This window comes from Drosophila suzukii, unplaced genomic scaffold (genome assembly GCF_043229965.1).
Source record: "Drosophila suzukii unplaced genomic scaffold, CBGP_Dsuzu_IsoJpt1.0 scf_22, whole genome shotgun sequence".
Taxonomy (NCBI): Eukaryota; Metazoa; Arthropoda; class Insecta; order Diptera; family Drosophilidae; genus Drosophila; species Drosophila suzukii.
Window position 1 is genome coordinate 283,791 of NW_027255909.1, and position 22,736 is coordinate 306,526.

General features: G+C 46.7%; 1 long non-coding RNA gene across 1 annotated transcript in view; it reads left to right on the forward strand.

The window, feature by feature from the left end:
- The first annotated feature begins 710 nt into the window (after positions 1 to 710).
- The window catches only part of LOC139354781 (uncharacterized), a 31,102-nt gene continuing 9,076 nt past the window's right edge, over positions 711 to 22,736 (forward strand). Inside the window, exon 1 of the long non-coding RNA XR_011605638.1 lies at positions 711 to 1,095. This is a non-coding gene — a long non-coding RNA (uncharacterized lncRNA). The remainder of the gene's footprint in view (positions 1,096 to 22,736) is intronic.

Sequence of the window (22,736 nt, forward strand, 5' to 3'; positions counted from 1 at the left end):
TGGAGAGAAGGTGCAACAACAATATTTACCCGCCATCTAGAATCACTCAAGAGAGTGCTACTTGGTGCCGCTTGGTTCCCGAGGAATCTCGATGTCAGCCTAGATGCCTTCTGGAGTTCACGGTGGGTTTGCCTTCATGTGCGGAGACAGGTGAGTCCCTAAGCCGCCCGCTGGAAGCCGCGAGCTGCCGCGCCGCTGCATGTGGACGCTGCTGGCCGACTTTTTCAGCGGAGCGCTGGATCCCACACCTTCACTCACTGCACACACTTCTTCTTCATAATGTTGAATGTATAATTAGTTGTGTGTGAATGGGGGCTAGTTATTTTTGAACTTTAATAATAATTCTTTTCGAAACAGTCTAGCACTTCTTGAATTCTTTAAACTGTGTGGTAAATTATTCCAAAGCTTAACAGCCCATGCAAAGAAGTGATTTTCTGGAGGAGTAGTGGTTTCTTGTTGGTATTATATTATTAGTTCTGGTTGACAGTGCAAGGTGACTATTTTATGGAAAAGAATCGGTGTCCTAAATTCGACTAATGTGGAAAAGTCTAGTCCAAAGATTTGTTTAGCATAACTCGAAATTGAATCGTGTGGCTTAGTATTGAAAACAAATCTTGCTATGTTGTTGTATGTTACGGTCAATTTATTTCTACTTATTGAGTCACACTTTTCAAATATTTGAACGCAATATAATAATGATGGAATTATAATCGACTTTGCTAATGCCATTACTGTGGGTTGGTAAAATGTTCTGGATCAGTTTTATTTGCTATAGTTGACAACAAGTCTTACCAACCATATAATTAATTAATTTGCTCAATTGCTTACTAGTTTAAGTTCAGTATTAATGACGTCAATACATATACATATACAATATATTTTCTGATATACAGCTATAGGGACGGCTCACATACATATTTGCATATCGTCAGCATACATCTGCACTTCACAATTAGACCAGACATTTGGAAGATCATTCACATATATCGAAAACAGTAATGTTCCAAGGAACGACCCTTGGGGGACACCGCGCTTAGTGAATAGAAAGCCGGAGGTCTCAGACTCCTTTACAAAACATTGAGATCGGCCCATTAGGTATGTTCTTATCAAGCTTATAGCTTGAAAAATTGTATAGTTTTTCTATTCTATTGCAAAATGTCGAAAGCCTTACTATAGTCTAGCAGTGTATGAAATGTAACTGGCCTATTATCAGATTTCATGCGAATATCCTATGAGATTTTTAAGATTGCTGTTTTACAACTACGGTTTTTCCGAAAGCGATGTTGTCGTGTATTCAACAGTGAATTATCGTGAAGATACATATTAATTTGTGTGGAGACTAGTAGCTTAAGTGCTTTAGATAAAAATAAAAGTATAGATATCGGTCTATATTCACCCTTTGTTTTTGGTATGGGAAGTACAATAGTTTGGCTGTCTTCCAACATTTTAGAAATGTAGAAGATGTTATTGCGGTATTTAAAATGTGTATTATGTTAAGAGTAGCCTGGAGACAAGGATTAGTAAAAATTTTGGATGTATATTATCGAGACCTATTGCACTTGATTTTATTCTTAACATGGACTGTAGGACATCACAGTTGTTGTTTGGCAATGTGCTCAAGTACGGATTGTAAGTTTAATCAGGTATTTAAGGTTGTGATTTTACGAGTGTGTTATTTAATTCATCAGCTTTAATGTGGCAAGCTGTCTCTTCTCGTTGTTTTTCTACTCCAATACTTGTAATATTCTTCCAGAATTCTTTTCCAGATGACTCATTATTGAATTTCTGTTGATAGAATTTCCTTACAGCTAACCAGCATGACTTATTTACTTCTATTCTGAAGGAACTGTATTGCTTGTTGACAACAAGTATTCTGTTTTGTAGCGTTTCCACTTTCTATAGACCCTATCACACGCATTTATGGCATTTTGTATTTCCGTGCTAATCCATGGGTGCTCACTCGGCTTAGAAACTCAATGTTACTGTTAAAGAATTCTAACTGTGAACCAACATTGGGAATTGTATACAATGCTTGCCAGTTAAAAGAGTTAAATTAGTTTGAGTATGGTGGTACAGATACCTGGTCATATGAAACGATTTTACTTGCGCCATCCACGAAAAATGCGTGAAGTTAGGTTTGTGAGGATTTTGAAAAATGGGTAGGAAATGTGACATTTGTTCGCCGAAGTCCGAGGGATCATAGTTCTGCGCAGAGACTAGATTCAGTGAAAATATTACTGTTGAAATTACCGGTTAAAGAAACATTTTTGTAAGTCCCTGTTAGGGCAGTCAGATTGGCAATTAGATCTGAGTAGCAAGTAGTACGATTTGGTCTATAGGCAAAGCCAATAGGAATGTATTGAGAATTAGGTCCTCGTACTTCTACAAATAACTATTTTATTGCACTCTCTAACGATTGCTGATACATAACTTTTCATTTAAATTGTTTTCGGACAAAATGGCAACACTACCGGCATGATTTACTCTATCAGAACGAAACAGATTGTAATCAGCACAACGAATATATGAACTACTAATATTGGACGTGAACCAAGTTTCGGAAACACAGATGATATCGACTTTTGAATTTTCGAAAAGTTACCTGAACTCATCGATCTTATTAGTCAGACTTTGCGCGTTTATGTGACATACTTTCAGAGCAGTTGTTTGTTTACAAAGAATTCTGATAAATGCATGGCTGTTAAGCTTTTGATTAGGCTCGATTGAAGGCAAAAGTGTGTGAGGATGCGTGAAACACACCCCCACATTTCGCCATTTCTATTCTTTCTGCCACGAAGGCATACAATTGGAGATTACGCCACGAAGGCAATTTACTTATATAAGTTCAAACTAGAAGCTAAGCTTATCCGATTTAAATATTGCGCGCACCAGGGCTGGAAAACCACCCAGTGTTGGTCGACCGAGGGCCAACAGCTGACAGTGCCGATAGCGATAGGCGGGAGGTTCGATAAGAAACTGTGTTGGGAAACGAAGAAACCCGGCAAGCCGGGCTTACATGCGGCCGCAAGGGCGGAAGCTCGCTCTCTTTCTCGAATGGCAGCCAAGGCGAGCAGACCTAGGAGCGGACTTCAACCCGGAGTGGTACAGCGGCACGAGCGTCGGCACGCCGGATCCAAGCAGTAAGTGGGACAATAGGAGACAATAGCGATCAGACTGAGTGCGAGTAGGGGTAGCAGTAGTAGTACTAGCGAATAATAAAGACAAGAGAGAGTGAAGAAGTATGTGTCCGTGTGAATTGGTACATTTTTCGGGAACCCACATGCAGTGATTTGTGCCGGTCGGGAAACGTGTTGCGCCAGAGCTGCTTACTCAGTGCAAACGACCACCCGATCGCCCACAAGGAGCATAGGAAAGGATCGCCTCTGGCCACCCTCTCCTGGGAACCCCGCCCCAATTACGGTTTAGGTAGGCGCGAGCCACGTGCAGTGATTTGTGCCGGTCGGGAATCGTGTTGCGCCAGAGCTGCTTACTCAGTGCAAACGACCACCCGATCGCCGACAAGGAGCATAAAAAAGGATCGCCTCTGGCCACCCTCTCCTGGGAACCCCGCCCCAAATACGATTTAGGTAGTCGCGAGCCACGTGCAGTAATCTGTGCCGGTCGGGAATCGTGTTGCGCCAGAGAAGCTTACTCAGTGCAAACGACCACTCGACCGACCACAGGGAGCACAGGGAAGGGTCGCCTCCGGCCATCCTCCCCTCGGATCCCTACTCCCTTACCCCAGTAGCTTGTGAGTCGCACATCCAGGGGGAACGGCCACGCTGTCCAGTTTTGTTGGTATTTTCTCAGGGATCGGCTACGCCGCTCGTTTTCGTTAGTATTTTCGCCGGGAGCAGCCCCGCCCTCCACTATACCTTTCGGGTGCCGTGTTGCGTTAGAGCTGCTTACTCGGTGCAACGCGGATACTCTGGCCTCCTTTCCCTACAAACCCCCGCGGCAACTCCCCGTCCAGTTTCGTCCCAACACTTTTCTACAAATTTAACTGTAGAGGACCCTGGCCGGACTGAGTTTTATCCCAGCCCATGAAAAAGGTCCTTACAGTTTGGCGCCCGAGCAGGGACGAATAAGGACGACTAGATATCCTTTAGGAGAGTTGGGTTTTTACCACCAACCGCATGGCCTAAAGACCCATGTCCAGTAGACGAGATTTAGAGAAATATAGGAGACCGCAGGAATAGTTAGAGTAGGGGATCCCGTAACGCTGCGCCCGCCAATGCCAACCCACTCCCGGAGCGCCACATAGCCACGTGGTCTCCCACGAAGCCGTCAAGCGCATACCGCGCCCCGAGCAGCGCCAACAGAGCGGCCCAGCAGCACCCAACAAGCGTCCAGCGATCGGCGTCATTTGCACCACCAGCAGCACCCACCGAGTGCCTACCGAGTGCCCACCGAGCGCCACCAGTAGCGCCCTCAGCAGCGCCAACCGCGCCGGATACGTGGTCACTAGCCACGCTCCGAGCGCCACCGGGAGCGCTAGCCGCAACCACATCGGTCAGCCAGTGCCGCACGTCAGCAGCACCTGCCGTGCGCCCAGCGCCCAGTCACGCCACTAGGAGCGCTCACCAAGTGATCCCCATCAGAGCCATCGGCAGCGCCACCGCCCGTATGCCCAGTGTCTTGGGAAAGAAAACGTCAGAGGACGCAGAATCAAAGCCAGATCCGGAAGCTGCCGGACTGGAAGAGGACAGGTTTTTCACCGCATCCGGGGGTGATTCCACGACCCCAAAATGGGGGTCAGGTGGATCGCCTACCGCCGGAAGGACGAGCTGCAGGCTCTGCTAAAAGAGTTTGGACTTGACCCGAACGGCCAAGTAGACGAACTACGACCACGATTGGCATCCTTCATCGGAGGAGGAGACCACAGCCCGGCTCTACGAGAGCGCTTTGCCGCACTGGAGGCAATATACCCGGAAGCACCCACCCAGAGGACGTCCACCAGTCGGGCCACCTCACCGATGCCCGGAATTGAGGACCACACGCTTCCCGTGCCCTGCTTAGGGAACCTACGGAAAAGCCCTGGACGGGAGATACCGGCCGCCAACCCAGCCGCCCATCTTCCGCACAGCCCTATATCCGCGGCAGTGTTCGCCGAGAAACTGCGAGGATGGGGCGTACTGTTTGACGGACAGTCAGACCCCGTTCATTTTATAGAACGCATCGAGGAAGGTGCCACTGCCTACAATGTGAGAACGAGTGACATACCGAGGGCCGTCATTGGACTTCTCTCAGGCCGCGCCGAAGGCTGGTACCGGGCATACCAAATGCACACCGAGCCATGGGAAACTTTCCGGAGAGAGTTTCTGGAGTTTTTCTTGCCTCCGCGGTACTACCAGAGCCTAGAAGATGCCATCCGGACCAGGCAACAACAAGTGGGCGAGCCCTTCAAAATATACGTAGTGGAATTACGCCTGATGATGCAACGCGCCAAGTACTCACTAGGCCAGGAGCTCGAGCGGATCTACGAGAATTTGATGCCGGAGTACCAGCTTTTCATACGGCGACATGAGTTCTCCTCACTAGAGGGGCTTACCCAACTGGCAACTGCGTTCGAAATCGCACGGGATCGAGACCCCGTTCGACATGCAGCCCTAATTCCAACCGCAAGCTGGAATTCCGGCAGGGAGAGCAGCGGAAGACCCACACCTCGACTCCAGAACTTTCTCGCTCCAACGCCCGCTGGCGATATCCAACGGGATGATCGCCCAGGAAGCGGAACCACCGGTTGACGTCGGCCGAGCTTGTCACCGCTGCGGAGAAATTGGACACTTCACACGAGAATGCCGAAACCCACCGCTGATGTACTGCTGGGACTGTGGGAAACGAAGCATCCGTACCATCGACTGCTGCCGCCGGACGGAAAACGGCCAGGGTCGCCGCCCACGTCGGGAGCCCGCGGTGACCCACTCGGTGCTCCCCCATCACTAGATTCCCCACTCCGCCTGGCGGGGGGGCGAATTGTTGCCAATATTACCATCGAGGGACAACCTTTCTCGGCAACAATTGACACAGGAGCCTCGCGAAGCTTTGTCAGCGAAGCGATCGCCAAGCGCTTAGACTCAGGAAGAAACAGCAGAGAAGTCCGCTCCCGCATCTCTCTGGCGGATGGATCCCAGAAAGAGGTGACCAAGGCCCTCCGGGCGCAAGTCGGCTTAAACGACCGACAGATCGGGCTGACGCTACTAGTCCTGCCAACGATCCTGGATAAAGTGATTTTGGGCATCGACTTTCTTTGCGCCATCAGCGCAACTCTAATCTGCGGGCAAGTCTGCTTGCAACTAGCCCCACCTGCCACCCGGAAGGTAGAACCAACCCCAGATACGCGGGCGACTCCTACGGCCGCAACCGCGCAATCCCCAAGCACACCCGGTACGCCGCAATCATCGCAAGGCACCGAGGAGGGGACCAAAACAGTTCCAAAGCCTGCTCCGAGGACTCACATAAAGCCAAACGCGCCAGTGCGGAAGACAAGTCCTGACCCCTCGGGACCCCCGTTGTCAAGGAACCCGTCAGGCGACACCGCGGGAACTTGCATCACCACGGAGAACAAGTACGGCCTACAACCGCAGGCGGACGCCGCCACGGCAAAGGAGAAGAACCCGTTTCGACGCCCCTCCACGAGCGCCCTGTTGGCCACCACAACGGTGGAAACTCACACGCGCAAACCAGCCACCTCACCTGGGCCTGGGGAACCACAACGGAAAATCGGTGTATATCAGCTGCCAGCCCAGTCGGACGCAGCCAGCGCACGGAAGCACAACCCGTTCCGGAGCCACTGTCCCCACGGACACCTGGCCACTGTAGCGGAGGACCCAACCAGGCTACAGGTGACCGAAGAACCTCACGCCGAGGAAACCGCCCACTTTCTGCAGGAGGAGCTACAGCTTTTCGACGAGCTAAGCGGGCCAACGGAGATCGCCGAGCATACCATCACTCTCCGGGAGAATAAGCCACTAAAGCAGCGGTATTATCCAAAGAACCCCGCCATGCAGAGCATAATCAATCAGCAGTTGGACGAGCTATTACGAGACGACCGAATCGAGCCCTCCCGTAGCCCGCACAGTGCCCCGCTGGTGCTCGTGCGGAAGAAGACAGGGGATATGCGGATGTGCGTCGACTATCGACAACTCAACGCACATTCCATACCCGATGCGTACCCACTCCCACGAATCAACCACATATTGGAGCGGCTACGGAACGCCCGGTTCATCTCAACGCTGGATCTTAAGAATAGATACTGGCAGATCCCTATGGCGGAAGGAAGCCGCGAATGCACGGCTTTTACCGTCCCTGGGCGTGGACTCTTCCACTGGAAAGTCATGCCCTTTGGACTGCATTCTGCCCCAGCAACGTTCCAGCGAGCCCTTGACAGCGTCATCGGGCCGGATATGGAACCCCACGCCTTTGCCTACTTGGATGACATCATCGTCATCGGGGCGACGTGGGAGGAACATGCCAGGAATCTCAGGGAAGTCTTCCGACGACTGCGGGAAGCAAAGTTTCGGCTGAATCAAGGCAAGTGCAAGTTTTTCCAGAAAAAGCTGGTATACTTAGGCCACTTGATCAGCGAAGAAGGCATAAGGACGGACCCAGATAAGATAGCTGCTATCCAGGGACTACGCCCGCCAACCAACGTCAAGGAACTCCGTCGCCATTTGGGCATCGCATCTTGGTATCGACGCTTCGTCCAGGATTTCGCCTCCATCGTTCAGCCCATGTCCCGACTCCTCAGGAAGGGGGTCAAGTGGAGCTGGGAGGAGCCCCAACAGCAGGCATTCGAGACACTCAAAGCCAGACTAACGGCCGCACCGCTACTGGCCTGCCCAAATTTTGAATACAAGTTCCAGCTTCAGACGGATGCAAGTGATACAGGACTTGGAGCAGTCCTCACTCAGAGCATCGATGGAGAGGAGAAGGTCATCGCCTACGTAAGTCGACGCCTCGAGCGAGCCGAGGAAAACTACTCCACTACCGAAAAGGAGTGCCTCGCCATAGTTTGGGCCACGCGGAAGCTACGCTGCTACTTGACGTGATTACGGATCACCTCGCTCTCAAGTGGTTGAACTCGATTGAAAACCCCACGGGCCGTATAGCCCGGTGGGCTCTGGAGCTGCAGCAATACCAGTTTACCGTCCTCTATCGGAAGGGCAAATACAACGTTGTCGCCGACGCCCTCTCCCGACAACCCCTAGGGATGCTTCAGCTGCTCGCGGAACACGGAACTCAGTGCAAATGGATCCGGAGGATGCAAGAAGAAGTCCAGAGGCGCCCCGAAAAGTTTCCGGATTACACTCTGGATCACGGACAGCTGTATCGACACATCGGACACACCTCAGACGTGGGAAACAGCAACCCATGGAAGCTTGGCGTGCCTCGGGAGCAGAGACAACGAGTGCTGGAGGAATGCTACGACCACCCTTCTGCTGGTCACCTGGGCATCCGGAAGACTCGCAGACGGATTGCCCAACGATATTTCTGGCCGGGATTACATCGAGACGTTGTGCGGTACGTCACCAGCTGCTTGGTTTGCCAACAATACAAGGTGAGTCAACGCAAACCGGCGGGCAAAATGCTCACCCGCCATCCCACGGAGCCATTTGCGCTCGTCGGAGCCGACTTCGTTGGACCTCTTCCTCGGACCCGACGAGGGAATACCATGCTGCTCGTATTTATAGATGTCTTTTCCAAATGGGTCGAGATCATACCCCTAAAGAAGGCCACAGCCGCCCAACTGGAGTTTGGATTTCGGGAAAGGATAATATCCCGCTTTGGAGCACCCAGGACTTTGATCTGCGACAACGGCACGCAGTTCACCAGCCGCGGTTTCAAGACATTCTGTCGCACTAACGGTATCAAACTGGAATACACAGCTCCCTATTCCCCGCAGCAGAACCCCACCGAACGGGCAAACCGGACCATCAAGACAATGATAGCCCAGTACGTGGACCAGGATCACCGGACATGGGATCAGCTACTGCCAAAGATCTCGCTGGCCATAAACACGAGCATCTCAGATAGCACCGGTTTCAGCCCCGCCTATCTGGTGCAGGGTAGGGAACCCAGATTGCCAGGGGCCCTCTTTGATGTGGTCACGCCTGGTCTACACTCGTCGCCGTTGGACCCCACTGAGCGAGCTAAACGACTTCAGGAAGCTTTCCGCACTGCGCTGGAAACCAACCAGATGGCTTCTCAGGAACAAGGCCGCCACTACAATTTGCGACGTCGCGAGTGGAGACCTCAGCTCGGATCACAGGTGATGGTCCGCCTCCACCACCTGTCAAAGGCCAGCGAAGGCTTTAACGCGAAGCTTGCTCCTAAGTACTCGGGGCCATTTAAGGTGCTGAAGTTCCTCTCCCCGAATATCGTCAGGATACAACATATGGAAAACAGGAAGAGGCGAACAGCAGGAGTAGGCGACCTGAAGGAGTACCACCAACGCAGTGACCAACTAGGGGACCCGGAAGAAGCCACCGGAGAGAGCGCGTGCCCAACATAAGGGAGTCGACGAATGTACCCAAAGCATCGTAGTAATAACTTTAGTAGGAAACTAGGTTAAGCTGAGAGTTGTACCCACTAGATAAGTCGATCCTCGCACTCAGGCAGGGCCAGTAAGGAACGTAGGCCTAGGCTAATATTCTAGCAATTTACAGATCGGAACTACAACAACAGGATGGAGGCCCAGTGGATCGTCGCCCCAGTCAGCTGGAGGGTAGACACCCACCAGCGACGACTGCCTACAGCCCTAGTCGCATCCATCCAGGAGCAGGATCGACGGAGGGTGCGCTACCTGCGCCAGATCGAGGGTCATCGGTTCCGAGTCACCATCACCGCCGGGCGGGAGGTGATCGTTTCCCTCCGCCATAATCACGCCGAAGAAAGGGGGGGGGTGTGAGGATGCGTGAAACACACCCTCCACATTTCGCCATTTCTATTCTTTCTGCCACGATGGCATACAATTGGAGATTACGCCACGAAGGCAATTTACTTATATAAGTTCAAACTAGAAGCTAAGCTTATCCGATTTAAATATTGCGCGCACCAGGGCTGGAAAACCACCCAGTGTTGGTCGACCGAGGGCCAACAGCTGATAGTGCCGATAGCGATAGGCGGGAGGTTCGATAAGAAACTGTGTTGGGAAACGAAGAAACCCGGCAAGCCGGGCTTACATGCGGCCGCAAGGGCGGAAGCTCGCTCTCTTTCTCGAATGGCAGCCAAGGCGAGCAGACCTAGGAGCGGACTTCAACCCGGAGTGGTACAGCGGCACGAGCGTCGGCACGCCGGATCCAAGCAGTAAGTGGGACAATAGGAGACAATAGCGATCAGACTGAGTGCGAGTAGGGGTAGCAGTAGTAGTACTAGCGAATAATAAAGACAAGAGAGAGTGAAGAAGTATGTGTCCGTGTGAATTGGTACATTTTTCGGGAACCCACATGCAGTGATTTGTGCCGGTCGGGAAACGTGTTGCGCCAGAGCTGCTTACTCAGTGCAAACGACCACCCGATCGCCCACAAGGAGCATAGGAAAGGATCGCCTCTGGCCACCCTCTCCTGGGAACCCCGCCCCAATTACGGTTTAGGTAGGCGCGAGCCACGTGCAGTGATTTGTGCCGGTCGGGAATCGTGTTGCGCCAGAGCTGCTTACTCAGTGCAAACGACCACCCGATCGCCGACAAGGAGCATAAAAAAGGATCGCCTCTGGCCACCCTCTCCTGGGAACCCCGCCCCAAATACGATTTAGGTAGTCGCGAGCCACGTGCAGTAATCTGTGCCGGTCGGGAATCGTGTTGCGCCAGAGAAGCTTACTCAGTGCAAACGACCACTCGACCGACCACAGGGAGCACAGGGAAGGGTCGCCTCCGGCCATCCTCCCCTCGGATCCCTACTCCCTTACCCCAGTAGCTTGTGAGTCGCACATCCAGGGGGAACGGCCACGCTGTCCAGTTTTGTTGGTATTTTCTCAGGGATCGGCTACGCCGCTCGTTTTCGTTAGTATTTTCGCCGGGAGCAGCCCCGCCCTCCACTATACCTTTCGGGTGCCGTGTTGCGTTAGAGCTGCTTACTCGGTGCAACGCGGATACTCTGGCCTCCTTTCCCTACAAACCCCCGCGGCAACTCCCCGTCCAGTTTCGTCCCAACACTTTTCTACAAATTTAACTGTAGAGGACCCTGGCCGGACTGAGTTTTATCCCAGCCCATGAAAAAGGTCCTTACAAGTGATAACAATATGAGTATTTTGAATTGCTAAGGCCTGGAACAGCACACAGAACCATACATAATATAACAAAAATACGAATTGCAATTGAAAGTAAATTTAAATAGAGCTAATAATACTTTAAAATTAACATTTAGAACATTTAGACGAGCTGCATTAACGAAAAAAATTAGGTGTCGCTCCTTCCTTCGTTGAGTCAGATTCAGCAGGTGTTTTATGCAGATCAGGATTAATGTCGTAAAGGGCCTTAATGTTGTCGATGTATAGGACCTTATCACTGCCCGTCTTCTTTACGTGGACTGTTGCTCGACGAGTAAAGACCGCCGATAGGTCCTTCAGACGCTTCATGTACATGGCTGCTTTAAAAATTTGTTTTAGTTAACTGTTCGTTCAGATAGATTGGAGTGGGCGAATCTATACCAACGTAACTTAGACAAGCTTGCTTTTCGTTTCACGCCGTAGAGCACCAACGGTACGCATCAGGTTGTCTTCAGGTCTGATTTTCAGGTTTATCGAACTTGATCATTATTATAGGGTCAACTATAGAATTACCGTTTCTAGGGGGTTCCATCCGAAAGATATCTCGAATTCTCGGGGTAGGAGTAACTTTAAGGTTTAAGCAATTGGTGTTAAACAATGCCCTCACATCTTTGCCTTGATTAAATGGTACCCCATGAAGGCGCAGATAACAAGCTACCCTTTCATTTTTCTGCAACTCAGATGCAGACTTTAGCCGATTGACTTGGTCTCGCAAGGCCCGGATTTCCGCGACCTCACTCTCCAAACGCTCAACTCTTTTCATAAGTTCCGACATATCACTGTTAATAGCGTCCAGCGTAAGAGTAATTTTGGTCGTGATGCGATTCTCCAGTTCAGCCGTATGGTTTTGAAAAGAGTCAGTTTGTTCAGCAAGCTTCTGTCATATTTTTTTCCAAAGCCCATCTGCTGGAGGACTTAACTCAGTGGAAGTTTTTTTCCCGGATCTCTTAGCTGGCGGTGGTGGCATGTTTAGGCAGTTAGAATTTAAAAATGGTTATATTTGATGAAGAATAAGCTAGCTGCTACAGCATGAACTCTTTTAACAGTCACACTTCAGCGGTGGTGTGAGCGTGCAGTGTGAATGTCGACAACAGCTGACCTGGTTCACCTCTAGTTCTTGGCTTTGTAGTGTCACGCTTTCTGGACTCAGGAAAGAGTTTTCCACCTTTTGCCGTTTTCAACCGTTTTTGCGACGCTTTGAGCGGTCTTCAGTGATTTGAGTTGTTGTTTGCGACATTAATTGATGGCCGTAACAGTAGCAGGAAAATTATAACTATGACTGTTGGGGCGCTGGTGGCTTCTATCGACCTTCTTGTTCCCTGGTTGGCTGTTATAGGTAAATATAAATAAACATAAACGTACTTATACCTAAATTAACGTACTTATACCTAAATTAAGTTAAACGGGGGTAAAAACGTACGGAAAAAATGAACATCATATTAAATTGATTGTTCCCTTTCCATAAGTCGGAGAACCCTGCGACATCTAACAACCAGAGGCGATGTATTTCAAGCCTCTTTTACCGAGGGTGGAGTACTAGGGTTATGTTATAGGTTTGCTGGCATTTTTTGGTTGACTAAGCCAGGTATCATGGCTTTCTTCTTTAATTGCACATACGTACGAGTATAAGCCAGCAATGCTTACTTAGTAGCTCACACTTCAATTATAATCCGGGCAACTTAGTTTCTCTATTACATGTTGAATTTGATTAAAATTCCGTTGAAGTAATAAATATATTATACATTTTCAGATTGTGCTCATTTGAGTTTAAATATTTTTGCGCTTGGTGTTTTTTCTTTATCCGTCTTCTACCAGGGAATAAGGGGGCCGATTGAGCGGGCAACAATGTGGAATTGTCCCGAGGACTCTAAATCTGGACCCACAGTCTAGTCCGTATGGGACATTATCGCATAAACAACCAGATCACAATCAGGAAAAATATAGTATGGAGAAATCTGAAGCACACCGATCCCAAAATCGCAGGGATTTCCAGGCTATTAAACAGGCCTCTCAGGAACAAATAAGGGTCGATTGACACACCCTATTGATGATTGGATCGGTCAGTGCATGCGGGCTGGATTTCTGGATTTGATGAATAGCAGCTTCGACAACGTCGTCAACGGGTTCAGTTGTTTCGCTGATGTGCCCAAAAGACAACCAGAGTACGGAGTGCAACAACAATAACGGGCCAAAGTGAGCTGGAGCTGGACTAGTAGAGGCAGGTCTGATCCGTGCAGGGCAGAATCAGGGAATTGTGGACAAAATGTTGCTCGGAACTCCACGTTTTTGTCCCACGTGGTTCCCCAAAGGATAACGAACTGCGTAAGAAGTCTAGGACTCGCGCTTACACAGGGTAGTAATAAGAGTCAGGAATAAGAATAATACAGGTTGGGAATATAACAAAGCGCCGATCCCGGATTCTCTTTCAGTAAAGGCCATTACAGGATTTATCCAGCGATTCCAGATGGTAGACCCACAATCGTCCTTTTTCAAAATGTGCCATTGGACGAAAGGGGCTTTCATTTTTCAGGCCAAGAAAATCCTCTTTAGAATAGAGCATTTGCGATTCGAGTTCTTACTTTAAAGCACCTGCTGGAGGAATGGAAGGAAGGGGAAAGGGCATTTGGTCCGGAATATGGAAATCGGTACGGCCGAATCTCTGCGGTACTTTGACCATGACAGGATGCCAGATATGGAAGAGACGACGAGAGAACACCATGATTGTACCATTGAGGCCGGCTACAGTTCGTGACAAGAAAACAATGAAATGTTGAAACTGTCATAGAGTAATGAACTATATAGAGGCGCCAATTGCTCTGCCGCTCTCTTTAGATAATGAGGCTATGATGCCACCTAGGCGAAAAATGCTTATTTCCCCTCTTTTTGACAAGTTCGATCGAACTTGTAATTCGTTCCCACCTCATTCTGCACCGCTCTTGCTCACTGTTTTGTTTTTGTTTTTAATCGAAATCCCTATTGCTGTTGCTTCGCACCTAAGTTAGCTTCAAGCTTGGCCTTGAATGGGCTTTTAGCAGAGGTTGGGCAGAGGTTCGGGCAGAGCAATTGAAACCTCTATATAGATTCTTACTCTATGAAACTGTCAGAAGTTTTGACACTTTCTTAAGCAATGTTTTTTCACCAAAGTACGTCCGTTTTGCTACAGATTTGGATTGGCAGACACGCTGACAACCTACTGCCCCAATTGCAAGCAGGGCAACTCTTTTCTGAACGCAGTGTCAGCGGGATATCAGCGCTGAGGATACCGAAAAGGATTCCTAAAAACGAACGATTCAGGCCTGGAAATTTTAGTTAACAAGGCTTACATGTTCCTACAGGAAAGAGTACGGTGATACTCGTATAAAGAGCTACGGGATCGTTTTTAAGGAGAAAGGCTGGTTGGCATGACGGTCATCTCAAAAAGGGTGAAGACAGCCATAGAATGGTTTAGAAAACGTAAACCTTACTTGCAAAAACCACAGCAGAATAAGGGCAAAGAAGATCTTCGTCCATATGCGATAGTTCAAGTGGCAGGATAAGCGGTGGGATCTGGTCAATAAATTGAACAACTCATGGCGACCATTTCACGGTTCGGACAGCAATCTTGTCATACATTGGAGCCAGAGCTGTACCTGTGAGTGGACCTTGGAAAAAGTTTTGGGAATCGTGAAGATCTTAGCCACCCCATAAGTGGAAAAGCCGCCTAAGATGACCGAACCGAAACCTCAGAAGCTGAATGCACAACAACAGCAGTTTGAGGTGGTCTGAAAATTCTTTCTCTCGTTTAAAGAGAATGGACTGGGAGAACTGCAAGGATGAAGCACGCCATAGAGCTGATGCCAGGTGCCACGCCCATCAAAGATCGCCATTATCCGGTTTTTCCAGCAGAGCAGTGCAGCAGCTGATCTACAAGAAAATCGACGAGATGCTCCACCACAGACGATCACCACAGACAATCACCCCAGTAAGGAAGCCAAGGAAGAACCGCGTAAGCTTGAGTATATAAGTCATACAGACTTTAAGAAGACATTTTTTGTCCAATGCAATCCTTCGGAAGAAGCGGAGGAAGGTATATTGTATTTTTGAACGTTGATGCATTAAGAGCAGTACAAACAAGTGGCCCAAACGACACCAAGCACGTGCTTGTTATGCGCGGGCCCATTTTTATTTCGGGCAAATACGGTTCGCGAGGAATACTTTCAATATTCTTCCAGAATTCTTTTCCAGATGACTCATTATGGAATTTCTGTTGATAGAATTTCTTTATAGCTAACCAGCATGACTTATTTACCTTTATTCTGAAGGAACAGTATTGTTTGTCCAAGTATTCTGTTTTATACCGTTTCCACTTTCTATAGGCCCTATCACACGCATTTATGGTATTTTTTATTTCCGTGCTAATCCATGGGTACTCATTCGGCTTAGAAGCCAAATATTATTGTTAAAAAACTCCAACTGTGAATCAACACTGGGAATCGTATACAATGCTTGCCAGTTGAAAGAGTTAAATTAGTTAGAGTATTCCTCAGCGCTTAATTCTATGCTATACGTCATGTAGATAAGATCATGCCGCGAGAATAGTGGTACAGATACCTGGGCATAAGAAACGATTTTACTTGCGCCATACACGAAAATTGCGTCAAATTAGGTTTGTGAGGATTCTGAAAAATGGGTAGGAAATGTGACATTTGCTGGCTGAAGTCCGAGTGATCATGTTGAAATCACCTGTTAAATCAACATTTTTGTAAGTCCCTGTTAGGGCAGTCAGATTGGCAATTAGATCTGAGTAGCAAGTAGTACGATTTGGTCTATAGGCAAAGCCAATAGGAATGTATTGAGAATTAGGTCCTCGTACTTCTACAAATAAGTATTTTATTGCACTCTCTAACGATTGCTGATACATAACTTTTCATTTAAATTGTTTTCGGACAAAATGGCAACACTACCGGCATGATTTACTCTATCAGAACGAAACAGATTGTAATCAGCACAACGAATATATGAACTACTAATATTGGTCGTGAACCAAGTTTCGGAAACACAGATGATATCGACTTTTGAATTTTCGAAAAGTTACCTGAACTCATCGATCTTATTAGTCAGACTTTGCGCGTTTATGTGACATACTTTCAGAGCAGTTGTTTGTTTACAAAGAATTCTGATAAATGCATGGCTGTTAAGCTTTTGATTAGGCTCGATTGAAGGCAAAAGTGATAACAATATGAGTATTTTGAATTGCTAAGGCCTGGAACAGCACACAGAACCACACATAATATAACAAAAATACGAATTGCAATTGAAAGTAAATTTAAATAGAGCTAATAATACTTTAAAATTAACATTTAGAACATTTAGACGAGCTGCATTAACGAAAAAAATTAGGTGTCGCTCCTTCCTTCGTTGAGTCAGATTCAGCAGGTGTTTTATGCAGATCAGGATTAATGTCGTAAAGGGCCTTAATGTTGTCGATGTATAGGACCTTATCACTGCCCGTCTTCTTTACGTGGACTGTTGCTCGACGAGTAAAGACCGCCGATAGGTCCTTCAGACGCTTCATGTACATGGCTGCTTTAAAAATTTGTTTTAGTTAACTGTTCGTTCAGATAGATTGGAGTGGGCGAATCTATACCAACGTAACTTAGACAAGCTTGCTTTTCGTTTCACGCCGTAGAGCACCAACGGTACGCATCAGGTTGTCTTCAGGTCTGATTTTCAGGTTTATCGAACTTGATCATTATTATAGGGTCAACTATAGAATTACCGTTTCTAGGGGGTTCCATCCGAAAGATATCTCGAATTCTCGGGGTAGGAGTAACTTTAAGGTTTAAGCAATTGGTGTTAAACAATGCCCTCACATCTTTGCCTTGATTAAATGGTACCCCATGAAGGCGCAGATAACAAGCTACCCTTTCATTTTTCTGCAACTCAGATGCAGACTTTAGGCGATTGACTTGGTCTCGCAAGGCCCGGATTTCCGCGACCTCACTCTCTAAACGCTCAACTCTTTTCATAAGCTCCGACATATCACTGTTAATACCGTCCAGCGTAAGAGTAATTTTGGTCGTGATGCGATTCTCCAGTTCAGCCGTATGGTTTTGAAAAGAGTCAGTTTGTTCAGCAAGCTTCTGTCATATTTTTTTCCAAAGCCCATCTGCTGGAGGACTTAACTCAGTGGAAGTTTTTTTCCCGGATCTCTTAGCTGGCGGTGGTGGCATGTTTAGGCAGTTAGAATTTAAAAATGGTTATATTTGATGAAGAATAAGCTAGCTGCTACAGCATGAACTCTTTTAACAGTCACACTTCAGCGGTGGTGTAAGCGTGCAGTGTGAATGGCGACAACAGCTGACCTGGTTCACCTCTAGTTCTTGGCTTTGTAGTGTCACGCTTTCTGGACTCAGGAAAGAGTTTTCCACCTTTTGCCGTTTTCAACCGTTTTTGCGACGCTTTGAGCGGTCTTCAGTGATTTGAGTTGTTGTTTGCGACGCGAAGAAAATAGTTTTAAGCTTCAGCATGTGCAGACTACTTAGGTTCCGGCGAAAATTGTTGACATTAATTGATGGCCGTAACAGTAGCAGGAAAATTATAACTATGACTGTTGGGGCGCTGGTGGCTTCTATCGACCTTCTTGTTCCCTGGTTGGCTGTTATAGGTAAATATAAATAAACATAAACGTACTTATACCTAAATTAACGTACTTATACCTAAATTAAGTTAAACGGGGGTAAAAACGTACGGAAAAAATGAACATCATATTAAATTGATTGTTCCCTTTCCATAAGTCGGAGAACCCTGCGACATCTAACAACCAGAGGCGATGTATTTCAAGCCTCTTTTACCGAGGGTGGAGTACTAGGGTTATGTTATAGGTTTGCTGGCATTTTTTAGTTGACTAAGCCAGGTATCATGGCTTTCTTCTTTACTTGCACATACGTACGAGTATAAGCCAGCAATGCTTACTTAGTAGCTCACACTTCAATTATAATCCGGGCAACTTAGTTTCTCTATTACATGTTGAATTTGATTAAAATTCCGTTGAAGTAATAAATATATTATACATTTTCAGATTGTGCTCATTTGAGTTTAAATATTTTTGCGCTTGGTGTTTTTTCTTTATCCGTCTTCTACCAGGGAATAAGGGGGCCGATTGAGCGGGCAACAATGTGGAATTGTCCCGAGGACTCTAAATCTGGACCCACAGTCTAGTCCGTATGGGACATTATCGCATAAACAACCAGATCACAATCAGGAAAAATATAGTATGGAGAAATCTGAAGCACACCGATCCCAAAATCGCAGGGATTTCCAGGCTATTGAACAGGCCTCTCAGGAAAAAATAAGGGTCGATTGACACACCCTATTGATGATTGGATCGGTCAGTGCATGCGGGCTGGATTTCTGGATTTGATGAATAGCAGCTTCGACAACGTCGTCAACGGGTTCAGTTGTTTCGCTGATGTGCCCAAAAGACAACCAGAGTACGGAGTGCAACAACAATAACGGGCCAAAGTGAGCTGGAGCTGGACTAGTAGAGGCAGGTCTGATCCGTGCAGGGCAGAATCAGGGAATTGTGGACAAAATGTTGCTCGGAACTCCACGTTTTTGTCCCACGTGGTTCCCCAAAGGATAACGAACTGCGTAAGAAGTCTAGGATTCGCGCTTACACAGGGTAGTAATAAGAGTCAGGAATAAGAATAATACAGGTTGGGAATATAACAAAGCGCCGATCCCGGATTCTCTTTCAGAAAAGGCCATTACAGGATTTATCCAGCGATTCCAGATGGTAGACCACAAAATGTGCCATTGGACGAATTAGAATAGAGCATTTGCGATTCGAGTTCTTACTTTAAAGCACCTGCTGGAGGAATGGAAGGAAGCGGAAAGGGCATTTGGTCCGGAATATGGAAATCGGTACGGCCGAATCTCTGCGGTACTTTGACCATGACAGGATGCCAGATATGGAAGAGACGACGAGAGAACACCATGATTGTACCATTGAGGCCGGCTACAGTTCGTGACAAGAAAACAATGAAATGTTGAAACTGTCATAGAGTAATGAACTATATAGAGGCGCCAATTGCTCTGCCGCTCTCTTTAGATAATGAGGCTATGATGCCACCTAGGCGAAAAATGCTTATTTCCCCTCTTTTTGACAAGTTCGATCGAACTTGTAATTCGTTCCCACCTCATTCTGCACCGCTCTTGCTCACTGTTTTGTTTTTGTTTTTAATCGAAATCCCTATTGCTGTTGCTTCGCACCTAAGTTAGCTTCAAGCTTGGCCTTGAATGGGCTCTTAGCAGAGGTTGGGCAGAGGTTCGGGCAGAGCAATTGAAACCTCTATATAGATTCTTACTCTATGAAACTGTCAGAAGTTTTGACACTTTCTTAAGCAATGTTTTTTCACCAAAGTACGTCCGTTTTGCTACAGATTTGGATTGGCAGACACGCTGACAACCTACTGCCCCAATTGCAAGCAGGGCAACTCTTTTGTGAACGCAGTGTCAGCGGGATATCAGCGCTGAGGATACCGAAAAGGATTCCTAAAAACGAACGATTCAGGCCTGGAAATTTTAGTTAACAAGGCTTACATGTTCCTACAGGAAAGAGTACGGTGATACTCGTATAAAGAGCTACGGGATCGTTTTTTAAGGAGAAAGGCTGGTTGGCATGACGGTCATCTCAAAAAGGGTGAAGACAGCCATAGAATGGTTTAGAAAACGTAAACCTTACTTGCAAAAACCACAGCAGAATAAGGGCAAAGAAGATCTTCGTCCATATGCGATAGTTCAAGTGGCAGGATAAGCGGTGGGATCTGGTCAATAAATTGAACAACTCATGGCGACCATTTCACGGTTCGGACAGCAATCTTGTCCTACATTGGAGCCAGAGCTGTACCTGTGAGTGGACTTTGGAAAAAGTTTTGGGAATCGTGAAGATCTTAGCCACCCCATAAGTGGAAAAGCCGCCTAAGATGACCGAACCGAAACCTCAGAAGCTGAATGCACAACAACAGCAGTTTGAGGTGGTCTGAAAATTCTTTCTCTCGTTTAAAGAGAATGGACTGGGAGAACTGCAAGGATGAAGCACGCCATAGAGCTGATGCCAGGTGCCACGCCCATCAAAGATCGCCATTATCCGGTTTTTCCAGCAGAGCAGTGCAGCAGCTGATCTACAAGAAAATCGACGAGATGCTCCACCACAGACGATCACCACAGACAATCACCCCAGTAAGGAAGCCAAGGAAGAACCGCGTAAGCTTGAGTATATAAGTCATACAGACTTTAAGAAGACATTTTTTGTCCAATGCAATCCTTCGGAAGAAGCGGAGGAAGGTATATTGTATTTTTGAACGTTGATGCATTAAGAGCAGTACAAACAAGTGGCCCAAACGACACCAAGCACGTGCTTGTTATGCGCGGGCCCATTTTTATTTCGGGCAAATACGGTTCGCGAGGAATACTTTCAATATTCTTCCAGAATTCTTTTCCAGATGACTCATTATGGAATTTCTGTTGATAGAATTTCCTTATAGCTAACCAGCATGACTTATTTACCTTTATTCTGAAGGAACAGTATTGTTTGTCCAAGTATTCTGTTTTATACCGTTTCCACTTTCTATAGGCCCTATCACACGCATTTATGGTATTTTTTATTTCCGTGCTAATCCATGGGTACTCATTCGGCTTAGAAGCCAAATATTATTGTTAAAAAACTCCAACTGTGAATCAACACTGGGAATTGTATACAATGCTTGCCAGTTGAAAGAGTTAAATTAGTTAGAGTATTCCTCAGCGCTTAATTCTATGCTATACGTCATGTAGATAAGATCATGCCGCGAGAATAGTGGTACAGATACCTGGGCATAAGAAACGATTTTACTTGCGCCATACACGAAAAATGCGTCAAATTAGGTTTGTGAGGATTCTGAAAAATGGGTAGGAAATGTGACATTTGCTGGCTGAAGTCCGAGTGATCATGTTGAAATCACCTGTTAAATCAACATTTTTGTAAGTCCCTGTTAGGGCTGTTAGATCGGCAAGAAGATCTGAGTAGCAAGTAGTACGATGTGGTCTATAGGCACAGCCAAGAAGAATGTATTTATAATTTTTTCCTCGTACTTCTACAAATAAGTATTTTATTGCACTCTCTAACGCTTGCTGACATATAACTTTACATTTAAATTGTTTACGGACAAAAATAGCAACACTACCGGCATGATTTACTCTATCAGAACGAAACAGATTGTAATCAGCACAACGAATATATGAACTACTAATATTGGACGTGAACCAAGTTTCGGAAACACAGATGATATCGACTTTTGAATTTTCGAAAAGGTACCTGAACTCATCGATCTTATTAGTCAGACTTTGCGCGTTTATGTGACATACTTTCAGATCAGTTGTTTGGTTACAAAGAATTCTGATAAATGCATGGCTGTTAAGGTTTTGATTAGGCTCGATTGAAGGCAAAAGTAATAACAATATGAGTATTTTGAATTGCTAAGGCCTGGAATACAGACACAGAACCACACATAATATAACAAGAGTACGAATTGTAATTGAAAGTAAATTGAAATAGAGCTAATAATACTTTAAAATTAACATTTAGAACATTTAGACGAGCTGCATTAATGAAAAATTTAGGTGTCGCTCCATCCTTCGTTGAGTCAGTTTCAGCAGGTGTTTTATGCAGATCAGGATTAATGTCGTAAAAGGCCTTCATATTGTCAATGTATAGGGCCTTATCACTGCCCGTCATCTTTACGTGGACTGTTGCTCGACGAGTAAAGACAGCCGATAGGACCGTCAGACGCTTTATGTACATAGCTGCTTTAAAAATTAGTTTTAGTTAACTGTTCGTTTAGATAGATTGGAGTCGGCGAATCTATATCAACGTAACTTAGACAAGTTTGCTTTTCGTTACACTTCAGGTTGTTTTCAGGTCTTACCTCCAGTTTTATCGAACTTGATCATTATTATAGGGTCAACTATAGAATGACCGTTTCTAGGGGGTTTCATCCGGAAGATATCTCGAATTCTCGGGGTAGGAGTAACTTTAAGATTTAGGCAATAGGTGTGAAACAATGCCCTCACACCTTCGCCTAGATTAAATGGTACCCCATGAAGGTGGAGACTACAAGCCTCCTTTTCATTTTGCTGCAACTCAGATGCAGACTTTAGGCGATTGGTCTTGGTCTTGGTCTCGCAAGGCTCAGATTTCCGCTACATCACTCTCTAAACGCTCAACTCTTTTCATGAGTTCCAACATCGTGATGCGATTCTCCAGTTCAGCCATACGGTTTTTAAAAGAGCCGGTTTGTTCAGCAAGCTTCTGTCATATTTTTTTCCAAAGCCCATCTGCTGGAGGACTTAACTCAGTGGAAGTTTTTTTCCCGGATCTCTTTGCTGGCGGTGGTGGCATGTTTAGGCAGTTAGAATTTAAAAATGGCTATATTTGATGAAGAATAAGC